This window comes from Mirounga angustirostris, unplaced genomic scaffold (assembly GCF_029215605.1).
Source record: "Mirounga angustirostris isolate CCGP_5_RB_7025 unplaced genomic scaffold, mMirAng1.0.hap1 SCAF_10, whole genome shotgun sequence".
NCBI lineage: Eukaryota > Metazoa > Chordata > Mammalia > Carnivora > Phocidae > Mirounga > Mirounga angustirostris.
In genome coordinates, this window is record NW_026991718.1 from 68,334,763 (window position 1) to 68,347,376 (window position 12,614).

General features: G+C 34.8%; 1 pseudogene; it reads right to left on the reverse strand.

The window, feature by feature from the left end:
• Positions 1-10,704: 10,704 nt before the first annotated feature.
• On the reverse strand, positions 10,705-10,832 carry LOC123852249 (U2 spliceosomal RNA; annotated as a pseudogene).
• Between the last annotated feature and the right edge of the window lie 1,782 nt (positions 10,833-12,614).

Below are 12,614 nucleotides of genomic sequence, written 5' to 3' on the forward strand. Positions count from 1 at the left end.
ATTTACAAATATATAAATATATGCAATATATTTAAGAAATCTATAATAAATCTTATCATATGAATATATATGATATAATAATATATTATATAGGTACACATATAATACACACATATATATGTATATGAGGAGATTTATTATAGATTTCAGCTTATATGGTTATGAAGACTGAGAAGTCCCATTATCTGCCTTCTACAAGCTGGAGAACTAGGAAAGTTAGTGATGTGATTTTGTCTGAATCTGAAGGCCTGAAAATCAGGGGAGCCAATGGTGTAAATCCCAGTCTAATTCCAAAGCAATGACAACCAGGGACACCTGAAGTCCAAGGCCAGGAGAAAATGGATGTCCCAGCTGAAGCAAAGAGAGTGAATTTCGTCCTTCCTCCTATCTTTTTGTTCTGTTTAGGCCCTCAGTGGATTAGATGAGGCCTACTCACATTCTTTATTTGGTCTACCAATTCAGATTTTAATATCATCATAGACACTATCACAGACACACCCAGAAATGATATTTTAGCCACTATTTGGGCATCCCTTAGTACAGTCAAATTGAAACAGAAAAATAACATCCACTTTGTGTTATCTACGGCTTGGTAGCAAACATAATAAAGGAGGACTATATAAAAGCAACTTGAAGAATTAAAGATTATTTGTTGCCTACCAGATATTTACATTATCAAAGTGAACTAAAAATTGTTTGTGGGTTATTTAGTGGTATAGGAAGGAGAGTATGCATGTTTTCTGGAAATAGATAGATAGATCTATAGATATATACAGGTGTCTCTTATATGTATATATAGAAATGCTTTCATAAAGTCAATTTCACTTCAAAATTGTGGCTATTTCCATTGTACTAGAGTGAAATTTTTTTCATGTTTTTAAATTCTATAGTGTATATGAATGAGATTCATAAGGTACTTAGACTTCTTTCCATAAAATGCACTCAAAATTGAATAGAAAAAATATTCTTCCTAGTAGGAAATTAGAGTCTATTTCAAAAGATTATTATCACTATTTTGCTATCTTAAGGAGCACTTGAAAATTGCTACCTTTACTCACTAACTCATTCATTTATTCATTACAAAAAAAAGAGGGTTGAGCTAAGTGAAACAAGTTTACAAATGAATAAATACTAATCCCTCTAGTTAATGGATATTTCCACAAAACATCTATAACAGAATGTATAAGCCCCTCACCCACCCACCCTGTCTCCACTCTCAAAGTCCAATCCTCTATAATGGGATTTACCTTCCCAATCACTGTGGCCAATTATGGTTAATTTATAGTTACATGGCCCTATTAATCATTATAATCGTACTCAACTTAGATCCATAGAATGTAATTTAATGTAAAAATGCAATTTGGTCAAGAAATTGAATTGAAAGTGAATCCCAACTGAATGGTGAATTAATTTTAGTTGCAAACTATACAGAACAAATTGATTAAAATAACAGCAACAACAAAAGTCCACCACTTCCACAATGAATGATGTAACTGGTTAAAACATGGAGCATTTCAAGCATTCCTTTGTGTCATGTTCACAGAGGCTGGCTGGGTCCTAGGACATACATTACCAGTCAAAACTGGGTTCACCTCTTGGTGAATATTAAGCCAAAAGACACTATGAAACCAAAGAATAGGAAAAGGAAGGGTTTTACTTGTAACCAATAAAGGAGAACACTAGGGATCTTTTCCCAAGCAATGTCTCCCCAAACAACAAAATTTGGGAAGTTTTAAGCTAAGGGTACATACATATTCATGAAGGGGCTTGTGCAATGGGGAATACAGCGTGGAACTGGGGCAAAAGTCATCTTAAGGTGATAGAGTCCAGGTCCCAAGTTTCAAGGGTCCACAGTGGTCAGCATCATTAATTCTCTGGCTTTGCTGGGTCCTGTATCTGAGTGCTCAAGGGGGTTTAGATCCTGCAAAGATAACTCAGGAATGTGTGTAGAGTCAGTCTTCACTTTTCGGTGGGTTTTGGCTATCTCCTGGCCAGATAGTGGCTATTTGTTCTTAACATTCTTTCACAAGATGGCTGGAGGCCTGAATTGACTTTTCTTAGGTCAAGAAAGCTATGTCTTTCTTTTTCAGGAGACTTCTAACTCTTTATACTTACACTACCCCATTTCAATAAATCAAGTTAAAGTAAATATCATGGATTATTTTGAAGGGTGTCTTGGCTCAGGCTGCTATAATAAAAATACCACACTGAGCAGCTTAAACAGAAATTTATTTCTCACAGTTCTAGAACCTGGGAGGTCCAAGATTAAGGGGCCAGCATTGTCAGGTCTTTGTGAGGGCCCTTTCCCTGGTTTGCAAATGGCTATCTTCTTGCTTTATCATAAGGCACTGAGAGAGAGAGACAGGGCATGTGCACTCAAGAGAGAGCAAGCTCTAGTCTCTCTTCTTACCAGGACAATAATCCCATCTTGGAGGTTCCATTCACACAGTCTCTTCTAAATCAAATTACCTCCCTCAGGCCCACCTTCTAATACCAAGCCATTCGGGTTAGGGTTTCAACATATGAATGGGGGGGCACTATATAATAAAGGAGAAATGGCATTCATTAATATGAATTCCTAAGGATCTGTAAAAGAGGATAAATCCAACCATCTGATTATAGGGACCAGGTCTATTTTATTGACTAATGTAAAACTATTACTTAACATATAAATGATCAATAAGTAGTTGTTTAATGAATAAACAAATACATCAGCAGACCAGCCAGTGATATGGTCTGATTGCTTATTTATAATTTTTTCCTCTTTTTAGCACCAGTCAGTGAACTGAACTCATCTTCTAGTGGCAAACCAACTCCATCTCCCCATTCTGCAGCCACTTTTTTTTTCCTTTTTTGTTCATTTTTTTTCTGTAATTCAGTATTATAATAATGGTATCTATACTTAATTATATTGTTGATTCCTAAGTCAGGGGCATCTTCCTTCCTATTTATGCTTATATTACTGATTTGCTGAAAAATGCTTAAAAAGTTCACAGAGAATGAGTAAACACAAACTTTCTTAGAAGGCTTACCAACAAAATAATCTTTTTGCCAGACCCTAAAGTTGTGAATTTTCATGGACTTCAGAGCTGAACTAAGATACTTGAGAGAAAGAGACACATCTTTTTCCAAGGTTCCCACTATTCACTGCACATTCAATTTTTCTTTAACAGAGATGGAACCATAACTCCAGGAACTAAGAATTTGGGTTAAAAAGATCTCCACAAAAACATGTTTCTGAGAATTTTTGTACCAAACTTCAAAGTAGCCCATGCGTGCATTGCATATAAGCAGAATTTCCCCTGTCTCTGACTGGCAGCATGATAGGTTAAAAAGTTATCCTCTCCAGTAACTTGTAACTATTTCTAAATAAGACTAAAGAAACTTACTGTGAATGAATATGTCTAAAAAGAAAACAGAAACTGATTTTTACTGAATATTTGATGTATGACATGACTCTGCAAGGTGCTTCTATGTATCTATCTAGCTGTCTATCTATCTAGAGTACCTACCATGTGCCAAGCACTGATAATATGACAGTGAACAAAACAAATATCTCTGCCATATCTCACTTAATTCTTATATTAAGCATGTGAAATTTTATTATATTCTCCCACATTACAGATGAGGAAAGTAAGGCCCTAAAGTGTTTAATGACTTACTTAGGTCTCAAAAGTGGTATAGACAGGATTTGAACCTAAGTCTACTTAAGCCTAATTGTTATAGTCTTATTACTACCTTTATGCTAACTCCTCAAATATTTTATTTTTGAATGTTTGAATACTAGTCCTTTGATTAAAAAAAAGAGAGAGAGGGGCACCTGGGTGGCTCAGATGGTTAGGCGTCTACCTTCGGCTCAGGTCATGATCCCAGGTCCTGGGATTGGGCCCCACATTGGGCTCCTGGCTCAGCAGGGAGCCTGCTTCTCCCTCTCCCTCTGCCTCTCCCCCTGCTCATGCTCTCTCTCTCTCTCTCTGTATCTCTGGGTCTTAAATGAATAAATAAAAAAAAAAAAAAGAGAAGGTGTTAGAGCTGAATTATCTTATATTAAGTTAAAAACCACATTATTTTTAATTGCCAAAACGTGTTTTCTACAAGATATTGTTCCACCCGACTTCTTGTGGGAAAAATTTAATTTTGCAGAGAGGTGAACATTTGAATGCAAATAAATTAGACAGTGTTCTTTGTAAAATGTAGAGATTCTATGAGCATTTGTGCAGATATACATAGAGCAAAACTAGATTTTTAGAAGTTAAGAAAACATGGAGAATAAAACAAAAATGTGGCAGTAAGAGGAAGATGGAGTTACATTAGTACGCAACGTATTTAACATAGTGACACTATGCTAGTGGTAGGTATTAAGTTTGATTAAGCATGTCCTACTTACCAAAACAAAGAAGAAAGCCTATCGTGAATAAATTCACATTGCCTGGGAAATTTGTTAAATGACTTGCTCAGTACAAGTTTTACTAAATATCAGGGATTAGCAAACATTTTTTTTTTCTGTAAAGGGCCAGATAGTAAATAATTTAAACTTTGTAAGCCATATGATCTCTGTAGCAACTGCTCAGCCCTGCCACTGTAGCGTGAAAACATCCATAGACAATATATAAATAAATAGGCATGGCTGCATTACAATAAAATTTTATTTACAAAAACAAGCAATGGACTGAATTTGGCCCCCTGGCTGTGGTTTGTTAATCCCTGCTCAGAACCATCACAGATAGCCCATGGCAGAGGTTGCTTCCTTATGAATTTTTCTACAGGAAAAATAATATTTTCACACTTCTGTATTTTATGTCTCCTCAATCTAGTTTACTGGTGTAATAGGCATAAATCTATTAATGTCCAGAGCCATCTGTTCTAGGTACATCCTTACCTGGTGGTCTTCTCTAAGAAACAGCTAGAAAAGAGAATGGGTCCTAAACTCTTAAGGTAGTCTTTTAAAAATGTGTCTTGAAGCAAAACTGTTAATAAGAATTAGGTTGCTGAGATCAAGGTTATATTTATCATCACAAAATTTAAATTTTGTGTATATTCTATATTCTATATTAAATTTTGTGTATATTGTGTATATTCTATATTCTTGATCCTCTGCTATAAGAAAGAGGATATGGTAAAAATTAATGGATTCTGATGCAAAGGATTGATGAGTAGTGATTATGTGGAAGTAGAATGCTTCTTCTTTTTTTAATTTTATTTTTATTATGTTATGTTAATCACCATACATTACATCATTAGTTTTTGATGTAGTGTTCCATGATTCATTATTTGCATATAACACCTAGTGCTCCATGCAGAACGTGCCCTCTTTAATACCCATCACCAGGCTAACCCATCCCCCTACCCCCCTCCCCTCCAGAACCCTCAGTTTGTTTCTCAGAGTCCATAGTCTCTCATGGTTTGTCTCCCTCTCTGATTTCCTCCCCTTCGTTTTTCCTTTCCTACTATCTTTTTTTTTTTTGACATATAATGTATTATTTGTTTCAGAGATACAGATTTGTGATTCTTCAGTCTTACACAATTCACACCACTCACCATAGCACATACCTTCCCCAATATCTATCACCCAGCCATCCCATCCCTCCCCCCCACCACTCCAGCAACCCTCAGTTTGTTTCCTGAGATTAAGAATTCCTCATATCAGTGAGATCATATGATACATGTCTTTCTCTGATTGACTTATTTCGCTTAGCATAATACCCTCTAGTTCCATCCGCGTTGTTGCAAATGGCAAGATTTCGTGTTTTTTGATGGCTGCTTAAAGGTGTAGGATAATCTTGCAATGCTAACATACTAACCTTAAACCTGTAAATTTACATATCAAAAAGAATGTTGATCTGCATATAGTCAACCAACAATTGCCAGCACCAAAAGGTAAATAGTCTGGTTTGCTCTCATATTTATAATTTTTGCTACTGATTGATGTCCTAGTTCTGGACAAAACTAACCAATAAAATATTTTTTGGCTATATATTAAAAGAATTTTTATTTGTATCATTGATAATATTTTACATTTGCACATGTAAATATTTGATTTTTTTCATATCCAATTAACCTAATGTCTAACTGTGCACATTTGTTTAAGAATTAGCCAAAGAGGGCACCTGGGTGGCTCAGTTGGTTAAGTGACTGCCTTCGGCTCAGGTCATGATCCTGGAGTCCCGGGATTGAGTCCTGCATCGGGCTCCCTGCTCGGCAGGGAGTCTGCTTCTCCCTCTGACCTTCCTCCCTCTCATGCTCTCTGTCTCTCATTCTCTCTCTCTCAAATAAATAAATAAAATCTTTAAAAAATAAATAAATAAATAAATAAATAAATAAATAGAATTAGCCAAAGATATAGGTACTTGTTGGGGTGTTGGAATAAAGCAAATATAAATGGTCCATGCAAGAACTGAACTCATGACTCTTGTATTACAAGCAGCATGAATGTCTATTTCAGCTAGTAGACAAATTCTGATAATAAATTATGCAGAGTAAATCCTAACGAAACCTTGAAAGTTATTCCTGGATCAATATTATGGGCTAATAACCATTCAATTTATAAAAAGGAGGTAAGTAGGGAAGATAAAAATACACTGAATGAATTTTTAGTTATTTCCCCATCCCACACCCTCTATTACACACTGCTTAAAGAAACACTTAACAAATTGTCTTTTTATTTTTTTATTTTTTAAGATTTTACTCATTTATTTGAGAGATAGCTAGAGAGAGAGAGAGAACATGAGCAGGGGGGAGGGGTAGAAAGAGAGGGAGAAGCAGATTCTGCACTGAACAGGAAGCCCGATGCGAGACTCAATCCCAGGACCCCGGGGTCATGACCCGAGCCGAAGGTATATGCTTAACGACTGAGCCACCCAGGCACCCCAGCAAATTGTCTTTTTAAATAAAGATTATGGTGGCTCTACTTTGCAGAATACTATACTATGATGAATGTATTTTTATAAAATGCATATCTCCCACATATCCCCAAAATTTAGTGTTGGTTTTCAATGGGAAAAAATAAATGGTACATCAAAGTGTGAGTGACTGAATATTTACACCAATTTACACCAAGTTTTCTAAAAACCAAGGTGAACGGAGAATTGGGGTAAAATTCTATTCTATCCAATTAAAATATAATGTTAATATATTTTTTAAAGATTTTATTTATTTATTTGACAGAGAGAGGCACAGAGAGAGCGGGAACACAAGCAGGGGGAGTGGGAGAGGGAGAAGCAGGCTTCCCGTTGAGCAGGGAGCCCAATGCGGGGCTCGATCCCAGGACCCCGGGATCATGACCTGAGCCAAAGGCAGATGCCTAATGACTGAGCCACCCAGGCGCCCCTAATATTTTTTTCTTATGTCAAATATTAATGGCAGTTTATTTTGAAAATCTTTATCAGCAACAATTGAAAAAATAATGCATACTGTTATTAATAGTAAGATTATAGAAAAAACACTTATGATAAACCTGTTTCTTATATCATCCTTATTAAAGACCAATAGCATAACATTAATATTAAATTATAGGCTAACAAAGACATTTCAGAAGGAATCAAAGCCAACAAAGTTTAGGTTTGTAATACTCTGTGGTATAATTTGATATAAAGAAAGACATCTAGCAGATGGAATCAAATCTGTCTTAATTAGTCTCACTAACTCTTTAATGGAGTTAGAAAATACTGGTTGAATTCTCAAGTATGGTCCTGGTGCATAGCTAATGTGTAGTGCTGATAGTAGGGAAATCCAAATGCTGAGGATTCCATTTATCAAAGCAGAATAGGTGGTATTAAGAATGAAATAGGATTATAAGTTCCATTTTTATTTGAGTAAGGATCGACTCATGTCTAAACTACTGTAGGCTCAGAGGAATTCTCTTAGAACCTCCATTTTCCCCTTGTTGGGTCTGCTCAAGTAAACTTACCTGATCCTAACATGCTCTCCCTGAATTAAATAGAGCTGAACTTTGGGAAGAAAACTGAATGGTAGTGTTGAAGCATTATTGGATAGATGTGTTGTCTGTGAAGAGCTTATCTTTCATGGTTTTCTCTGAGAGTACAGCAGAGGCACAACTTCCATTTGGAACTCTGTTGTCAAGTCTAAGGGCTTATAAAAATGAAATCAACTCACAAGACCTTTTATAACCCATTACTTCAAAAGAATTAAAATATTATTTTTAAGGAATCTACAGAAAGTACGTGTTCTACTGTGCCTTCCTAAATTAGACTCAGTTCCAATGGTCTGATCCCATGAAAATAATAAAATTAAACTCCTTACCCACTGTATCCCAGATGACTAATAGAATCTGATGAGACAATTTGACAGCAAATTGCTTCATTACTCAATAAATGAAAGCTGTACTCATTGAAGGTCATTGTCCACTTTTTAATGCATATTAAGTGAGGAAATGTAGAAGTCATCAACCTTAGCTTTTCAGAGACAGCTACCTTTCCTGCTGATAATTGAACCTACTTTATCCCTAAGGAAATAACAGATGAATGTTAACTCCCAGCTCTATTTCTGCATAAACAAAAAGAGTTCCATGCTTTGCCGAGATTCTAGTTTCTAAACCCCTAGAGTAAAGGGGAAGACTCATTTTGCCACCTGCAAGCAAAAATTGTCCAAATGAGAATCCTGTTACTTATTCAGCAATGGCTCTGGGAATGCACTCCAGATGTGTTGAATCCCTATCGACAAACCTCTACCTACTAGTTTTATAGTTCAGCAATGCATTATTACCTGCCCTAGATGGTTCCCATTTCAAAAATGTTACGTAGTTACTGAACTCAGACCTACTTAGTATAAGTAAGTCTATACATTGAGGTTTGTGATCTTTCAAAAAAAAATGTTTTGTTCCATCTTCTAGTGGTTTTGACCCTTTCTATAAAAAATATCTTACCAAATATCTATAGAGTTCCATTCCTTAGAGTTAAGCATTTCTTTCTTTCATTGTATTAGCCCATGTCCTGGAATGGGTGAACACTTTACATTCATAGATACTTAGAGTGAATTGATTTACTCTCTGGTTTTCTTTCACATGAACCCAGAGCAGCAGGAAAGTAATTTTACATAGAGTCTACCCCTGCTGAATCTGATGTTTCTAATCACAAACAAATATACAGCAAAATGTTGGATATTTAGTTATCAGAACAGCAAGGAAAAATGATCTTCCAATATGGTAGAAAGAGCTGGGACAAGAAAATTTATTGGCACATTAATTCATGTGTGTTATTTTTCTATTCCCTCACCTCTAAAACACATGCAAATTCTAAGCAGGTAGCTAAACATTTAGAGATTTCTTCCCTTGGAGATTTGTATAAGGAGGAAAACATAAGCTTTATTTACCTTTGGTAAAAGTTTAATTTTATTACTCCCATGATCCAGGAGTTGGAATGGGATTGAAGGAAGAAAGAAAAAGCAGAAAAAGGAATGTGCTTGAAAGGAGGAAGAAAATAAGATTTTTTTTCTCTCAGACCGTGAAGGTAACAGAGATGTGTAGGACAAACATAGCAATGGGATTGTTGTCTTAAGCTTCTTTTTTCTTTTTCTTCTTTTTTTTCAGTTTTGGATGCCAGCTTACCATAACCTACAATTTACATAAGAAACCATGAATTTACTCCCTTATAAAATGAAAAATATGATTTTTCAATATTTTAAATTAAAAAGCGCCTTCACATGCATTTCTCTTCCAATCATTCATTTAAAAATAAGTTGATTGACATTCTCCAGTAACGGATAAAAGTCTGTTCCAGGACTGGGGCAGGTAAAGTAAAAGAATTCTCTTGGAACATTTCATTGCACAAGAAAGAAAGGAAGTGCTAAAAGAATAATGGGGACCTATCAGAAGGACATAAAAGGATAATTTGAGCATCAGATTATATAATGAGTGGTGAATTACAATGTGTTCAGTAAAATAAGAATCTGTGATTCCATACTGAAAAAAAATTAAACATTCTTAAATTCTTATATGGACTAGAAACAAAATAGAAATGATGAACCAATGGATATTAAATATGGGGACAAATCAACATCATGTGACTGTTGATATAATGCAGTAAGAAAGACACCATATCACTTTGTGGTATTACTACCAAAAATAATACATAATCTGTGTCTTATCATGAGGAAACATCAGACAAACCCAAACTGAGGTGACTTCAACTAGCTCATACTTCTGAAAAAAAATATTTTAGACACAAAAAGCAAGTCTGAGTTTCTATTCTAGATTAAAAAGACTAAAGAAGGGTGCCTGGGTGGCTCAGTCGGTTAAGCATCTACCTTCAGCTCAGGTCATGATGCCAGAGTCCTGGGACTGAGCCCCTCATCCGGCTCCCTCCTCAGCTGAGAGCCTGCTTCTCACTCTCCCTCTGCCTGTGTCTCCCTCTGCTTGTGCTCTCTCCCTCTCTCTCTATCAAATAAATAAATAAAATCTTTAAAAAAAAAAAAGACTAAAGGGTGGCTGGGTGATGGACTTTGGAGAGGGTATGTGTCATGGTGAGTGCTGTGAATTGTGTAAGACTGATGAATCACAGGTGTGTACCTCTGAAACATAATACATTATATGTTTAAAAAAAAGAGAGAGAGAAGATAGTAGGAAGGGAAAAATGAAGGGGGGGAAATCAGAGGGAGAGACGAACTATGAGAGACTATGGACTCTGAGAAACAAACTGAGGGTTCTAGAGGGGAGGGGGGGGATGGGTCAGCCTGATGTTGGGTATTAAAGAGGGCAAGTATTGAATGGAACACTGGGTGTTATATGCAAACAATGAATCATGGAACACTACATCAAAAACTAATGATGTAACGTATGGTGATTACACTTGATCTTAGCCAAAAGGCCGAGAAGCGATGTAATGTATGGTGATTAACATAATATAATAAAATAAAATAAAATAAAATAAAATAAAATAAAATAAAATAAAATAAAATAAAAAGACTAAAGAAACAGGACAAACAACTAAGGTACAATATGTGATTTGGAATCAAGTTCAAAAGTAGGAACAAAATAACTATAAAATAAAATTGGGACTATAGATGAAATTGGAATATGGACTATAGGTAACAATTGTATCAGTATTAAATTGTCCACTTTTGATAATAATAATATGGTTATACAGATAATGCCCATTTCTTAGGAGATACAAATGAATTACTAAGATGTAAAGAAGCACAATATCTCCAACTTATTCTCAGATAATTCTTATCAATAATGATAAAACAAATGAGACAAAAAGTAATTTGGGTAAGGGATAAATGAGAGTTCGTGTACAATCATTACAAATTTTCTCTTATTTGAAACTACATAAAAATTAAAAGTTACAAAAAACATAGTGAGTTGGTGTTAATGGTCCTTAAAGTTTCCTTCCTTAAAACTTACGATTTTAGGAATTAGTTTCATCATGAAAATTTGTCCAGTATTTGTCCAGGAAAAAAATCACTCCTTCCTCTGAATTTATACCCTTACAGCCCTCCTCATGTTCCATTAATTCACGATTTCAATAATTAATTCATCAGTTATTTATTGAGTACTTAGTATAAGTTGAACTGAAATAGACACTGGGAATCCATTATAAGAAAGAAAGAAAATTTTATAGAGCTATAGCCTATCTTACTGTATTTTGAGTAGATATGTCTTATTTGTTTACTAGAATTCCAAAAGTCTTTTAGAACCTGATCACTCATGAACATAATGTCTAATATTTATGTCAATTAAAATGACAATTGAAATATACTATATGTTAATTAATTGAATTTAAATTAAAAATAAATAAATAAATAAAATGACAATTGGCTATCCAGAATGTCACTTGTTTTTATTTTTATTTATTTACTTATTTTAAGTAGGTTCCACGCCTAAGGTGGGGCTCGAACTCATGACCCTGAGATCAAGAGTTGCATGCTCTACTGACTGAGCCAGCCAGATACCCCAATTTAACCTACTTAACCCACATTTAAACATACTTGATATAAAATTAAGATTATGTGATAAATTTATTTTATAGGTAAAGACAAAAATTTTGAAAAATTTTTGAGAGTCTGCAGTATAACATTATAAAGGAAGAAAAGATGTCATATGTTAGGAAGAAAATAAGGAAACTAATATTTATTGAGACTATACTGCATTCTAGAAATTGTGTTCAGCAGCATATACCAATTATTTCATCCATGCAACAGTTCCATAAAATAGATATTATTAGCTCCTTTTTACGGATCAAGAAACTGAGGCTTAGTACATTTAAGACGCTTACATAGGTTTATTCATGTTTGTAAGAAGATTTTTTGAATTCAGGGCTGTTAAACTCTAGATCATTCCACCATTATCCATTCTGATGACTTTTGGCCAGTCATCACATTTTCTCTTTGGAGTTGAGGGAGAAAAAGATGATATGTGGAAGGAGAAGTCAAAGAAGTGAACAAGTGTTCAGTTGGCCTAATAGATTTTTATATTGTTGTTCTCAATTATTTTTAATCCATTTACCTTTTACATTTACTGAAAGCATAATTGCTGCATGAATGTGTGTTTGTCAAAGTATATTCAGTGACTGGTTATCATGATCAAAATAGATTATACAGTTATTTCTTTTTGGAATAAAGAACAGAGACCTGGAGGTGTCAAGAAAATCCATAAATAA